The sequence below is a fragment of the Mus musculus genome, chromosome 9, assembly GCF_000001635.26.
Source record: "Mus musculus strain C57BL/6J chromosome 9, GRCm38.p6 C57BL/6J".
Lineage (NCBI taxonomy): Eukaryota > Metazoa > Chordata > Mammalia > Rodentia > Muridae > Mus > Mus musculus.
Genome location: NC_000075.6, coordinates 36,091,750 through 36,108,232, shown reverse-complemented (window position 1 = coordinate 36,108,232; position 16,483 = coordinate 36,091,750).

Below are 16,483 nucleotides of genomic sequence, written 5' to 3'. Positions count from 1 at the left end.
ATTAATATTTTAAGTAATAAACTATATAATACATTATATTTAAAAATATAATCATTTAAAAAGTATAGACTATTGGTCAAAGGCTCACTACTATAAGAATCCAATTAATAATGTTTTGTGTAGAAAAAAAAGTAACTCAAAGGAAAAAAAAATCACATGATCATCTCGGTATATGCTGAGAAAGCATTTGACAAAATCCAACACCCCTTCATGATAAAAGTCATGAAAATTTCAGGAATTCAAGGATCATACATAAACATAATAAAAATAATCAACAGAACCAGTAGCCAACATCAAACTAAATGGAGAGAAACTTGAAACAATCCCACTAAACTCAGGGACTAGACAAGGCTGCCCACTTTCTCCCTACTTATTCAATATAGTACTTGAAGTCCTAGCCAGTGCAATTTGACAACAAAAGGAGATCAAGGGAATACAAATTAAAAGGGAAAAAGTCAAAATATCACCATTTGCAGATGATATGATAGTATATATAAGTGACCCTAAAAATTCCACCTGAAAACTCCTAAACCTGATAAACAGCTTCAGTGCAGTAGCTGGATATAAAATTAACTCAATCACATCAGTGGCCTTTCTCTATACAAAGGATACATAGGATAAGAAAGAAATTATGGACAGCACCCTTTATAACAGTCACAAATAATATAAAATACTTGGATGTGACTCTAACTAAGAAATAAAAAGATCTGTATGATAAGAACTTCAAGACTCTGAAGAGAAAAATTGAAGAAGATATCAGAAGATGGAAAGATCTCCCATGCTCATACATTTGCAGGATTAATTAAGTAAAAATGACCATTTTGCCGAAAGCAATCTACAGATTCACTGCAATTTCTATCAAAATTCCAACTTAATTCTTCACTGAGTTGGAAAGGGCATTTCACAAGTTCATCTGGAATAACAAAACACCTAAGATAGCAAAAATTATTCTTAACAATACAAGAACCTCTGGTGGAATCACCATACCTGAGCTCAAGCTGTAATACAAAGCAATTGTGATAAAAACTGCATGACATAGAAAGAGACAGGCAGATCAATGTAATAGAATCGAAGACCCAGAAATGAACCCACACACCTATGGACAACTGATCTTTCACAAAGGAGCTAAAACCATCCAGTGGAAAGAAGACAGCATTTTCAACATTTGGTGCTGGCACAACTGGTGGTTAGTATGTAGAAGAATGCAAATTGTTCCATTCTTATCTCCTTGGACAAAGCTCAAGTCTAAGTGGATCAATAAACTCCACATAAAACCAGAGACACTAAAACTTACAGAGGTGAAAGTGGGGAAAAGCCTCGAAGATATGGGCACAGGGGAAAATTCCTGAACAAAATAGCAATGGCTTGTGCTCTAAGATTGAGAATCAACAAATGGGACTTGATAAAATTGCAAAGCTTCAGTAGGGCAAAAGATACTGTCAATAAGACAGAAATGTCACCAACAGATTGGGAAAGGATCTTTACCCAACTTAAATCTGATAGGGGACTAATATCCAACATATACAAAGAACTCAAGACGGTAGAGTTCGGGAAATCAAATAACTCCATTAAAAATGGGGTACAGAGCTAAACAAAGAATCCTCAAATGAGGAATACTGAATGGCTGAGAAGCACCTGAAAAAGTGATCAACATCCTTAATCATCAGAGAAATGCAAATCAAAACAACTCTGAGATTCCACCTCACAACACTCAGAAAGGCTAAGAATAAAAATACAGGTGACAGCAGATGCTGGTGAGGATATGGAAAAAAAGAACACTCCTCCATGGTTGGTGGGATTGCAAGCTTGTACAACCACTCTGGAAATCAGTCTGGCAGTTCCTCATAAAATTGGACATAGTACTACTGGAGGATTCAGCAATACCTCTCCTGGGCACATACCCAGAAGATATTGCAACTTATAATAAAGACACATGCTCCACTATGTTCATAGTAGCCTTATTTATAAGAGCCAGAAGCAGTAAAGAAACCAGATGTCCCTTAACAGAGGAATGGATACAGAAAATGTGGTACATTTACACAATTGAGTACCACTCAGCTATTAAAAACAACGAATTTATGAAATTCTAAAGCAAATGGGAGGATCTGGATGATATCATTCTGAGTGGGCTAACCCAATTACAAAAGAACTCACATGATAAATACTCACTGATAAGTATATACTAGCCCAGAAACTTAGAATATCCAAGATACAATATGCAAACACATGAAACTAAAGAAGAAAGACAAGCTGGGTGGTGTTGGAGCAGGGCCAGTGGAGGGTATAGGGGACTTTTGGGATAGCATTTGAAATGTAAATGAAGAAAATATCTACTGAAAAAAAAGTGCTTGCTGACATGAGTCTATTATATCTGTCTACTGAGAGGCTCTGCCAGAGCCTGACAAAGGTTGATGCTCAGAGCTAACCATTAGACTGAGCACAGGGACCCTAATGAAGAAGTTTGAGAAAGATCTGAAAGAGATGAAAAGGTTTGCAAACCCATAGGAAGAACAACATTATCAACCAATCAGAATCCCCAGATATCCCAAGGACTAAACCACCAACCAAAGAGTTCACATGAAGGAACCAGGCTCCAGCTGCATATGTTGGAGAGAATGGCATTGTCTAGCATCAATGTGAGGAGAATCCCTTGGTCCTGTGAAGGCTGGATTCACCAGTGTATGGCAATGACAGGGTAGTGAGGAGGGAGTGAGTCAGTGGTTGAGGGAGCAACTTCATAGAAGCAGAGGAGGCTGGATGAGTGAGTGAAGTTCTGGAGGAGAAACTGGGAAAGAGGATAACATTTGAAATGTAAATACATAAAATATACAATAAAGAAAAGACAAGAAAGAAAAGTAAGTCACAAAAGACAAATAAAAATGGGGTATCTACTCTATGTATCCAAAAATGTAACCATATCAGAAAAAAATAGCAGTTTTCAGGGTCCAACCATGAGGGATTGATTCCATGATAGCAAAGCAACAAGAGGATTTATGATCAAGTTGCAGATATTCTAAGTCTAATGGGGATGGGTAGGAGCAGGTCTATACTATTTAGTTATAGAAGGTAGAATGAATAACAATCCTAAATTTTATATGAATGGCATTGTGATTATTCTCTTTCCTGCTATTTTTACTATATTAAGTGAGGGTACATGTATATGGGATAGGAGCACAGACTTTCTACCTACTTCATTCTTGTGGAAAACTGATGAACTTTGAGAAGTTGATTCTCTTCTTCCATCATGTGATAGAGGAAACTGAACTCTGGCTATCAAAACTAATAGCAATTAGCTTTACTAAATGATCCATCTCACTGGTTATAATAATAATACTTCATTATTATTTTTAAAACTGGGGATCGATGATGTGAATAAATGTGTAAGTGAGCTACTTTCTGAGCTGAACCACCTAACATCAACTTCTCAGTCAGCATGAAGAAAGGGTGCATTATCACCTGGAATTTTAAACTCTATACATGGCTGTTGAATGTGCACACACACACACACACACACACACACACACACACACACACACACAAGTAAATAAGTGTAAAGAGAATTTAATCAAACATAATGTAAGAAAACATTGGAAAGTGAAATAAATTTCACAAGGCATACAATGCAGTTCAGAGCTCCCAATGTAAAAGTATACATATAGGTTAGGAACAGTATCTAAGAAATGTTATGCAGAAACCAGGGAATGATACTGGAGATAAAGTTCAGTAGAATAAAGCTTGATGACATGCTCCAGGATTATGATTCAATGAGCAGCTCTGAAAGAAAAAGGAATGATTTTCAATATTTGTAATAAAAATGTGTTTAAATTAAAAAAAACGTCATGTCATGATGTACTCATGTTTCTAAAACTTTGAAATGCCCATATGAAAATGTACACAGCTGAGTCTTGAATATGGGATCACTAGCACTGTCTCTTCTGGACATCATTATCTATGCATTCTAGGTTGTATATAAAATATACTGAAAATATATTTTTAAAAATACCCCAAACATCCCACCATAAAATTATTTACTAAAAATAAAGCTAAACTGTGTATCTCTCTAGAAGGAGAAGAAACACATGTCTCCATCCTAAACCACATTTCATTACAATAGTACATTGTAACACTTGACAAAATGTTAAATTATGGGAGAAGCTTGAGGAGCAGCGTATAGTTGGAGGAAGTAGGTAACTGGGCATGGTTCTTTGTGAGCTGAAGCTCATCTTGGACACTCACTATTTTACTCATCTGTGCTTCCTGCCATGACTTTAAAAGCTCTGTTTCATTGTATCCTCCCATTATGATGGAGGAAATCTCAAAAATCTTGACATAAAATTAACCCTTCCTGTTTTCATTGTTTTATTCAGTCCAAAGCAGTAAGAATCTACCGAACATATGCCCTATATTATCTGAATAAGAATGAAGAAAGAACCTGAAACTCTTGATGCCTGGCCATCGATGATTAAGGTATCACTGAAGTGAAGTTTCATTTAAAGTAGTTGCCATGTCTGTCATATGTCGTGGGAAATCAGTCTATAGTTGCAGCATTTATCAGTCAGGACATGTGTGTTACACAAACATAACATCAAGAGAGGAGGGGGTGTGTTATATATCAATGCTGAAAGGTTAGAGGAAGTAAAGGAAGGAGTTCAGAATTCTAGAAATGGAGATGATAAAACTACTTTCAGCCTATCACCATCTGATGCTATGTCAAAGTAGGTGTCAGGATGTTGCCAGTGCTAGACATGAATGGTTCAGTGTTAGGAGGCTACAACAGTAGAGGGAAGGCATGAGGCTTACCTAAGTAAAATAGGACAAGCAAGGCCAAGGCATTTACAACTTGTTACAGTAATTATTTGAGTCACAACATTAATATTGAAAATGAAACTTTTTCTTAGAAACTGTACTGTTCAAGCAATGACTAGTACATATCTGATACATTCCGGTAACAAGTTTACCTGCAGAGGAAGAAAGGCAAGAGTCAAAACACATATATCTTAGAGTGAAGTATTGCCCTGGTCAATGAGAAGATCAGGGTCCAATGTAATTTTTCAGTCATTCATTTGGGGAAATTTTACACCCAGGTAGTACTCTATTCTCAAAGATGCTAGGTGAAATTTTAGTGAACAAGTCCTTTCATCCCTGATTATAATCACAGATAAATACCTTAGCACCATCCAGAGAACTTTCAAATGGTGTGGCTTTTTATCTTAATTGATTTATTTGTATGAGCTATAATATTTGGCAACAAATACCATAAAGGGATCCCTTTTCTACTTTTACACATAACCATATTCTCCCACACTCACCATCTTTGCTCATGAATCTGGGGAAGGCTGCGTCCCTTAAGGGAAATCGTGATCAAACTAAAACTCAAAGATCTCACATACCCAAAGAGATTTTTGTTACACCACACTTCTGGCCTTCTGTAGCTGTACAGGACTTTTGCAATGAATGACACTTCTTGGAAAATCCCACTTGTTTACAGTTGACACATTGCAGAGCTAAAAATGCAAAACCAAGTTTAAGAGCTTTTTGCAGGGTCACTTTGAAGCACCATGGTGTGGCTCTGGAGAAGAAATAATGACAAGGGGAAGACTGGGCTGTATATTGTACTGACCCTAGAAGGGATCTAGAAAGGGATGGCTTCAAGACATCAAAATCATCTCTCCACCCTGAATTGTGGTAGTGGATAGTGGAGGTTTTCCCCTAAACCTATAGCCTGACAGTTGTATCCATTTCCCAACTGGGCTACCATGCCTGAACACAGTGGGAGAGGATGTGCCTAATTGTACAAAAACTTGATAAGGCATGGTAGGGAGATACCCACAGATTCAGTGCATGGAGCATGGAGAAAGAACTGTGAGGGACAACCAGGAGGTAGACAATGAAAGAAAGAGAGAGAGAGAGAGAGAGAGAGAGAGAGAGAGAGAGAGAGAGAGAGAGAGAGAAGAAAAGTAAGGAAAGGAAAGAGGGAGGGAGGATAGGAAGGGAGGGAGGGAGGGAGAGAGGGCGGGCAGGGGAGGAAGGAAGGAAGGAGGGAAGGAAGGAAGGAAGGAAGGAAGGAAGGAAGGAAGGAAGGAAGGAAGGAAGGAAGGAAGGAAGATCTTTTCTTGCACAACTTATTAACCTACATTTAGGGCCATCAAAAATTAAGTGGGAGAAATTGAAAACATTGCATTGTAAAGGAGGTGAAGTGAGTCATGATGGATGCAGTAGTAAAGGGGTTGTGAAATCTTCCTGCATCATTAAGTACAGAAATTATGGACAGGTATGTGTAATGAGAGGGACTGCATAGAGTCCATGAAAAGTTATTTTGTGGAGCTATGTAAGTAACACCTAGATTGTTTTGGAGATCCCAGGGTATATGAAGGATGAGGTACATGGAATATCTGCCAGGGAGATCTGCATACAGGGAGCAGTAACAGCCCAAAAGGGATGAGTATGCTGAAGTAAACAAAGCTAAAATGGCAGAATCATCCAAGCCCTTTAACACCAAAAGTCAAGGTGAGAATTTGGAGTTTTTCCTGATAGGTTTTAAATCTTGCTTTGGTTCAGAATTTCCTCACCATGGCTCAATTCCTCTTTTGGAAAGGTACTGTACATTCTATATATCTTGCCAGATATAATTTGCTTTTAAACTTTATAGTTTATCACAGTCAAGAGATTGTCCTCAGTTTTAGTGGAGACTTTGTCATTTTAAACTGTGTTAAGACTGTAAAAAACTGTGGGGAATTTAAAGTTGGATGAAATGCATTTTACATTGTGATATGGCAGTGAGCCTGTGGGAGAAGAATGTGATAGTTTGAATGAGAATGGCTCTCATAGGTGCATTGAATGCTTGGTCTAAAGTTGGTTGAACTCTGAAAAGTATTAGGATATGTGACCTTATTGAAGTACGTATGACACTATGGGCAGAGCTAAATATTAAAAGTCATTGTCATCTTAGTTACCTCTCTCGGATTCATGCTTGTTGATTCAGATATGAGCACGCACCTACTACTCTAGTGCCATTTCTGCATGCCTAGTACTATGCTTGTCATAGAGTTTGGTGTCTAAAACCCCCTGCAACCATGATTCCAATGTTAAATGTTTTATAATTTGTCTTGATTAATGGTGGTTTTTTCCATAGCAATAGAAAATAAACTAAGACAGGCCCATTATACATATAATTTTTTGTTATTATCCTCTTCATATATATGAAAACTGAGAGGTCAGCCCAACTCCATCTTGGGTTCAGACTCCATCCTTGAGAGCCGTACCTATGTTTGAACTCAAGTTAACCAACAAATCTGCACCTAGCACTACTTTGCAGGTTAATCCCCAACAAGCCTGCCCCTAGCACTAGTTTCTAGGTTACTCGTCAACAAGCACTTATCAGAATTAACTTGTTGCTTTGGCTCTGAGCACTGGTCAATGATTTAAAGGGCAACACAATGTCATAATAACCCCTAATAAGACATGTACCTGGCTAGAATCCTCATTACTTATTTGATTGACTCTATAAATGCTTGCTTTAAACTAGGCTTTGGGCTTCACCCTCCCATCTTGCTACATCAAGGTTGGAAGTGAGGCCAAGATTAAGCTTTAATTGAAAACCTAGTGCAATTGCACTGGTATTAGCATTTTGATGGTCTTTTGGGTTCACGAATAGGAACAATGTAAACTATTTCTAAAAGGAAAATATACATGAATTAAAAGTGAAAGGAAGAAAATTGCACATAAGATAAACAATAATCTAAAGAGAGCTAAATGACAATATTATTAAAATATTAATATTTTCTATTAGAATAAAGGCCATAACTTAGTGACTAGGGAGATTAATATACCACAAAGACATGCAATCTTAAATATTTGAGTAACAACAGCATTTCAAATATATTTTGTACAAATATGAAACCAATAAAAATAAGAGGCTATAACATATTGACTTGAAGGTTACATATGATTTTTGATCCATGACAGATTTACTGTAGTATACTCCATCCAGTAATGAGAAATATGTTTAGGCTTTGAGGTTATGTATTTCCGTGCTTTGAAAATATGATGATGTCACTTTATCCAATGATAAATGTGGGATTACCTTCTCAGGAAACAGCCAAACTCTCTACAAAGCTCAGTAACTCCTTGATTTCCACCATGATTCTTTACAATTTAGGCCTCTGTTGTTTACATAACTCTCAGGATTATCTTCAAAGTTCCATAACATCTCACCAAGCTTTGAAGACTCAATAGCTATTTTAATCACAAAGTTGCACAACACTTCTACAACTCTTCTCAAAACACATGGACAGGTCGTTCACAGCAATACCCAACTCCAGGTAACAATTTCAATCTTAATGTTATATTGCTATAAAAATGCCATGACAAAAAGACAGTTTCTGTAAAGGGGATTTATTGTGCTTATACATCCACAGCACATGTCATCCTATTAAAATGTGAGGGCAGGAACTAAAAACAGGAATCTTGGAAGCAGGAACAGAATGAAACAGTTAGTGTAGGAGCCCTGATTCCAGCCCTGCTGATCCTGGTTTACCCTTTTGCTTTGAAATAATAATTGAGAACATGATCCCAAACTGAAATAAAAGTGTAAGTCTCAGGATATTACACAAAATCCCCAGAAGTAAGCCTAATCAGCATGTTAAGCGAAGTGAAGAACATAATTTTGAATCATGAAGAGAAGAGAGAAGAATGGATAGCTCAGTAAACACAATATCATGAAGAGAAGAGAGAAGAATGGATAGCTCAGTAAACACAATGTAAAATCAAAAAATTGTAGACACAAAACACCCATGAAGTCCATAAAAATATGCTTGAAGGAAAAGATACTCATTTCAAAGACACAGAAAATACTTATGACAGAACCATTGAGCAAAATTTGTCCATTCTAAAGAAGGAAGTCCCTATCAAGTTTCAGAAGCATATAAAATACCAAGATAGACAAGATCAAAACCGAAACTCCCCATAAAATATAATAACAAAACCACTAAATGTATAGAGCAGAGAAAAGATATTAAATGTTGCAAGGGAAAATAGCAAGTTATATACAATGACATGTTCATTAGAATAACTTTTGAATTTCAGTGGAGATATTGGAAGCCAGAAGGAATAGGTGAGTGTTTTTGAATGTCTAAGAGACCACAGATGCCAGTACAGGGCAAATGACATGAGCTAAAAATTGTTTGCAAAAAAGCAGTATTTGAGACAAAAATAATCTTGTTTAGAAATCATAACTTTTCTGAATACTGGTATTTTATGGATTTCTTGCCCCTTGAGGAAAACAATAAATTTAATTGAATCCCTGCAACTGTGACATAGTTAAAAAAATCAATTCTTTATTATTAGTGTCATTTATGCTTTGTAGATTCCTGTTGCTATGGTAAAAAAAAATTTACAGTGACCTATGATGACATGGAGTATTTACTTAATGTTCTGAAGGACAGACATCTAATGTACTTAAAATAAAAAAAAATGTCAGCAGCAGGATGGTTCCTCTTAGAATTCACATTTAAGGAGGAAACACATTTGCTTGATTTGTTTGTTTGCTTGTTTGTTTGTTTGTTTTCAGCCTTTAAAGGCCTCTAACATCCACTGGTTTAGGACCTATTTCTCCATTCTCAAAATATAAAAATTGAAAATATACTTTCATTGTATTACATTCTGCCTTCTGTACTCAAATCCTTTTCTATTTTTCTTTGAGACCTTCATGCACTGTCTTGTTTTTAAACTACATCATTACTATCATTCAAAATCTATTTTTAAATTTTATTTTGAACTGTAATATAATGACATCATTATCAGATCCTCTTTCCTTTCTTTAACTTCACCCACATCCCTTCCTCAACACTTTTTCAAATCCATGGCCTCACCTCTTTTTATTTGATTATTATTGTTGCAAATGTATACATGAATAAATATATAAAACAATCTTCTGAGTCTTTTTAGTCATGATTTCAGGCATAATGTACCCATTATGCCTCAACCACATGATGCCTATATAAGACATGAACAATGAATCATGAAATCAATACATATGCTAATGTGGAAATGGAAATTCCATGGTGTCCAACCCTAGACATAAAACTACAGACAACTAATGACTGCTGAGAAGGAGATAAAGTGTTTCCAGAAATGAGCTCCTTAGTTGTCTATTTAATACCAGGTAGTCAGCCAAAGGCTTAGTTTTGAAGAGAAGATTCCCTGGTATAATTGTCTAATCTTAAACCCAGTAGTCCTCTACAGTCAAATATACTAGACATATTTTTTATCTCTTTAAGAAGATTCCTATCTCTGTGTGTCTTAATCTTGTATCTTAGTCTTTCAGAAAGCCTTACATTTAAGAAAGTAATCAATGATAGCTTACTGAATGAAAGAGTTGGAAAACTAGTGAATGAGTAAAAAATTTACTAGACTTCAGTTCAACTTTAGGGAGCATTTTACTGAAGATAACTTTGTGCACTGACTTTTCAGTCACTAGAATTAGGGTGAGCACTCTTGAGGAAGTGCCTGGGCAAATCAGACATGGATGCTGTGTTCTTGGAAACTCCTATCTGGTTAGTGATTTTATGATTTATAATATTAGGTGACTAATCCAAGAACATATTACAAAAGGGCACAGTGAGCACCTTCCCTTATTGGCTGAAATTGATGAAATATCTGAAAGCACTTGATCCTTATCTCTGTCCCTACTGTTTACAGTCACTCAGCTTTGTCTACTTAGAAATAACCATTGTAAATGCAGGATCCCTGAAAGACAGAATAATATTAATTTTCAAAGTAGCACACTAAGAAATGACAATTGTTGAGTGTGAAACTGTAAGAATAATTTTCTTTTGTCCTTGGGGTGCTTACTGTATGTCATTGATAGCAAAATGCTTGGATAAGTCTGTTTATTTATGAAATCTTTGGAGAACACTTACTCAGGAGGATACCTATGTTTTATCCTTTCACTAACTACTTGATCACTAGTCTGTTGACTTCATTCCCTCTTCCAGTGTAAGGCTTACTAGATACGTGAGAGTTCATGACTTGTTGTCCTTGGATTGTTTTCACAGCAACTCCATGCTCATGGAAATACAGCACTGCTTTGAACCAAAAATTACAAAAGACCATTAAGTTGGGCAATATGAAATTTAAAAAATAAAAATAGAAACAAAAGAATCAACCAAATAGGATTTTTTTTTGCAAATGTATGATGAGGAGAAGTAGAAATAATTTGACATTTAAAATGCATCCTGGCCTTCACAGGTTAGTATATATTTTATCTGAATTGTAATTGATGCCTGATAAGCTAATTTTCTCAAAAGAATTTAAAAACCATGGTGGTGAAAGGACTGTGTATTGTTGCACTATATTTTATTTGCCTATATATCATCCTCAAATATATTTACAAAGATGTTTTACTTAGATCTATTACCAAAACATATTAGTAACCCACTGCCAGATACATCCTACAATTTACATGTAAAGAACTAAAATTCAGAGGAAATGTGCTTTTTATTTCAAGTTGGTACTTTGACAAATTCTAACCTTGTTGTACATTTATTTTAATTCTATGACTCTTACCTAGTTACAGGTTTGGACAGAAGATGTTTACAGGAGTAAAAGTCATAACAACTTGCAAAAAGTTACAAAGTTAGCTTTGTGCATCTTCTAGCATTAAGCCACTTTGCTAAAACACATTCAAAGAATAACAGTTGTGGATGGCTCTGTGCTGCTTGCTCTCCAGAAAGAAGCCATCTGGAATGAGGAAAGGACACATACACAGGTGGTTTCTTGTGAACCAATCACCTAATGAATAAAGCAGCCAATCACTGGCTGAGTAGGCATGACTTCCGAGTTAGACAGAGGAAGAAAGGAAGCAGAGGAGAGTTGGGTCCCTTTTGGGATGGGACAGCAAAGGGGTGAGACATAGCTACTAGAGTTTCCTGGTATCATGGTGGATCTGCAAAGATCCATCACTGAAGGAATCAGATTTTAATAGGGCTTACATGATTAGGTTTTACGTGTTTTGCCCAGAGATTGAGTTACTATTGTTTCTGAACTAAGTTTCTGTTGTGTTTTCCTTCACCCAGTGGCTCAACTGTGATCAAGAAATAGAGTTACAGTGGCAAAGAGTGGGTTTGCCAGATGTTCACTACAAAGGCCATGGGGGATTTGAAGCACAGTGTTGGCATGGTAGCAAGTACCAGTGGGAACCTAGAGAGCTGGGTGGAGAGACTGTGGAGTTTTTCATCAGTCTCCACAAGATTAAAACAGGCTGGCCATTGCCTGACAGTGCATAGCTGACAAGGCTGCCAGAGCAAAGAGAGGCACAAACATGGGAGTGTGCAAGATCATTTTTAAAATATTTTCCTGCAACAAGTCATATTTTAGATATTACCCACAACAGAGAACTAAGTGCCATATTTTAAACAAAATCAACCAATTAAACTAGGGTGTTTAGTGTAAAGAATATCTTGCTTATTGTATGGATGCAATATCTTATGGCTCATGGCTTAGGCAGGAAAAAAAGGTGGGATATCTGGGAGATAGAAAGGATTCTGGGAGAGAGTCAGGCAAGAGATCTTCCTGGGAAGATATGAGTATATGGATGCATGGTACCTGAGCAGAGGTAAAAAGCCAGGTGCCAGGATATGGATTAAAATAAATGGATTATATTAAGTTATGATTCTTGTCAGAATAGAACCTAGCTATATTGTAGTCTCCCCTCCCCCAGCCTGAAACCTGCTTGCTCGGGGTGGAGCTTCCTGCTCATTCGTTCTGCCACGCCCACTGCTGGAACCTGAGGAGCCACACACGTGCACCTTTCTACTGGACCCGAGATTATTCGGCGGGAATCGGGTCCCCTCCCCCTTCCTTCATAACTAGTGTCCCAACAATAAAATTTGAGCTTTGATCAGAATGAATTTGTCTTAGCTCCGTTTCTTCTTTTGCCCCGTCTAGATTCCTCTCTTACAGCTAGAGTAGCCTTCTCAGTCGAACCGTTCATGTTGCGAGCTGCTGGCGGCTGCAACATTTTGGCGCCAGAACTGGGACCTGAAGAATGGCAGAGAGATGCTAAGAGGAACGCTGCGGTGGAGCTCCACAGGAAAGGATCTTCGTATCGGACATCGGAGCAACGGACAGGTACACATGCTAGCGCTAGCTTAAAATTTCAGTTTTGTAAAGTGTTGCTGAGGATGCGGTAGGATACGAATTAAGCTTGAATCAGTGCTAACCCAACGCTGGTTCTGCTTGGGTCAGCAGCGTGTTAATCGGAACTAGAAACGGAAACAGGCAGGTTAGCCGCAGCTTTTTAGGAAGCTGCTTAGGTGGAAGAAGAAAGGGTTTAAAGTCATGGATCAGGCGGTTGCCCATAGTTTTCAGGAGTTGTTTCAGGCCAGAGGAGTAAGGCTTGAAGTACAATTAGTAAAAAAATTTTTTAGGTAAGATAGATAGCTGTTGCCCATGGTTCAAGGAAGAAGAAACACTAGATTGTGGAACCTGGGAGAAAGTTGGTGAGGCCTTAAAAATCACTCAGGCAGATAATTTTACCCTAGGCCTCTGGGCGCTCGTAAATGATGCAATAAAAGATGCCACTTCCCCAGGGCTAAGTTGCCCCCAGGCGGAGCTTGTGGTATCTCAGGAGGAGTGCCTGTCAGAGAGGGCCTCCTCAGAAAAAGACCTTCTTAACTCAAAAATTGATAAATGTGGAAACTCGGATGAAAAACTGATTTTTAACAAAAATCACTCAGATAGAGGAGCTGCCCATTACCTTAATGAGAATTGGTCCTCTTGTGAATCTCCCGCTCCACCTGTAGTCCCCACTTCGGGAGGTGCCACTCATAGGACACACGACTAAGCGAGTTAGAGTTTGAGATTAAGCTTCAGAGGCTGACTAATGAGCTTCGGGAACTAAAAAAGATGTCAGAAGCGGAGAAGAGTAACTCTTCTGTAGTTCACCAGGTGCTGCTAGAAAAGGTTGTGAGTCAGGCTCGTGGGAAAGGACAGAATATGTCTAATACGCTAGCCTTTCCTGTGGTCGAGGTAGTTGATCAGCAAGATACTAGGGGCAGACATTACCAGACCTTAGATTTCAAGTTGATAAAAGAGTTAAAGGCGGCTGTTGTGCAATATGGCCCTTCAGCCCCATTCACTCAAGCATTACTGGACACAGTTGTGGAGTCACACTTAACCCCTTTAGGTTGGAAGACTCTTTCTAAGGCTACCCTGTCAGGAGGAGATTTTTTGCTTTGGGATTCTGAATGGCGAGACGCCAGTAAGAAAACTGCTGCTTCTAACGCTCAGGCTGGTAATTCAGGCTGGGATAGCAACATGCTTTTAGGGGAGGGTCCATATGAGGGACAGACAAATCAGATTGATTTTCCTGTTGCAGTGTACGCACAAATGCGACGACCGCGCGCCGAGCTTGGGGAAGGTTGCCAGTCAAAGGAGAGATTGGTGGAAGTTTAGCTAGCATTCGGCAGAGTTCTGATGAACCATATCAGGATTTTGTGGACAGGCTATTGATTTCAGCTAGTAGAATCCTTGGGAATCCGGACACGGGAAGTCCTTTCGTTATGCAATTGGCTTATGAGAATGCTAACGCAATTTGCCGAGCTGCGATTCAACCGCATAAGGGAACGACAGATTTGGCGGGATATGTCCGCCTTTGCGCAGACATCGGGCCTTCCTGTGAGATCTTGCAAGGAACCCACGCGCAAGCAATGTTCTCAAGGAAACGAGGGAAAAATGTATGCTTTAAGTGTGGAAGTTTAGATCATTTTAGAATTGATTGTCCTCAGAACAAGGGTGCCGAGGTTAGACAAACAGGCCGTGCCCCAGGAATATGTCCCCGGTGTGGGAAGGGCCGCCACTGGGCAAAAGATTGTAAGCATAAAACAAGGGTTTTGAGCCGCCCGGTGCCGGGAAACGAGGAAAGGGGTCAGCCCCAGGCCCCGAGTTACTCAAAGAAGACAGCTTATGGGGCTATAAATCTGCTGCCCAGCCAACAAGATCAGTTCTTGAGCTTGTCAGGTCAAACCCAGGAAATGCAAGACTGGACCTCTGTTCCACTGTCCATGCAGCATTAACCCCAGAAGTGGGAGTCCAAACTCTGCCTACCGGAGTCTTTGGACCACTACCTGTAGGAACCTGTGGTTTTCTCTTAGGACGAAGCAGTTCTATTGTAGAAGGCCTGCAGATTTATCCAGGTGTTATAAGTAATGATTATGAGGGAGAAATTAAAATCATAGCCGCTTGCCCTCGTGGTGCTATAACTATACCCGCTAATCAGAAAATTGCTCAACTTACTTTGATCCCTTTGCGCTGGTCACTATCTAAATTCTTTGAAAATGAAGAAGGACAGAATAACTTTGACTCCTCTGGCGTAAATTGGGTGAAATCTATCACCAATCAGAGACCTAACCTTAAATTGATTCTTGATGGAAAAAGCTTTGAAGGATTAATAGATACCGGGGCCGATGTAACGATTATTAGAGGGCAGGACTGGCCCTCAAACTGGCCCCTGTCTGTTTCCTTGACTCACCTTCAAGGAATTGGTTATGCCAGTAACCCAAAACGTAGTTCCAAATTGCTAACCTGGAGAGATGAGGATGGGAAATCAGGAAATATTCAGCCGTATGTTATGCCAAATTTGCCTGTAACCCTGTGAGGAAGAGATCTGTTGTCACAGATGGGCGTTATCCTGTGCAGTTCTAAGGAGATGGTGACTGAACAGACGTTCAGGCAGGGACCCCTGCCTGATCGTGGACTAATAAAGAAGGGACAGAAAATTAAGACTTTTGAGGATCTTAAACCCCACTCTAACGTGAGAGGTTTAAAGTATTTTCAGTAGCGGCCACTGTCTTGCTTGCATCCCACGCCGAAAAAATTCAATGGCGTAATGATATTCCGGTGTGGGTAGATCAGTGGTCTTTACCTAAAGAGAAAATAGAGGCCGCTTCTTTGCTAGTGCAGGAGCAGTTAGAAGCAGGACATTTGGTGGAGTCTCACTCTCCCTGGAATACACCCATTTTCATTATCAGGAAGAAATCGGGAAAATGGAGACTGTTGCAAGATTTAAGAAAGGTTAATGAAACCATGGTACTTATGGGAACTTTACAACCGGGGCTCCCCTCCCCAGTAGCCATTCCTAAGGGATATTATAAGATTGTTATAGATTTGAAAGATTGTTTCTTTACCATCCCTTTGCATCCAAAGGATTGTGAGAGATTTGCTTTTAGTGTTCCTTCTGTAAATTTCAAGGAACCCATGAAAAGATATCAATGGACAGTTCTCCCGCAGGGCATGGCTAATAGTCCCACCTTATGTCAAAGGTTTGTGGCAAAGGCAATTCAGCCTCTTAGACAACAATTGCCAAATATTTACATCATTCATTTCACAGATGATGTCTTGATGGCGGGAAAGGACCCCCAAGATTTGCTTTAGTGTTATGGAGACTTACGAAAGGCCCTGGCTGATAAGGGATTACAAATTGCTT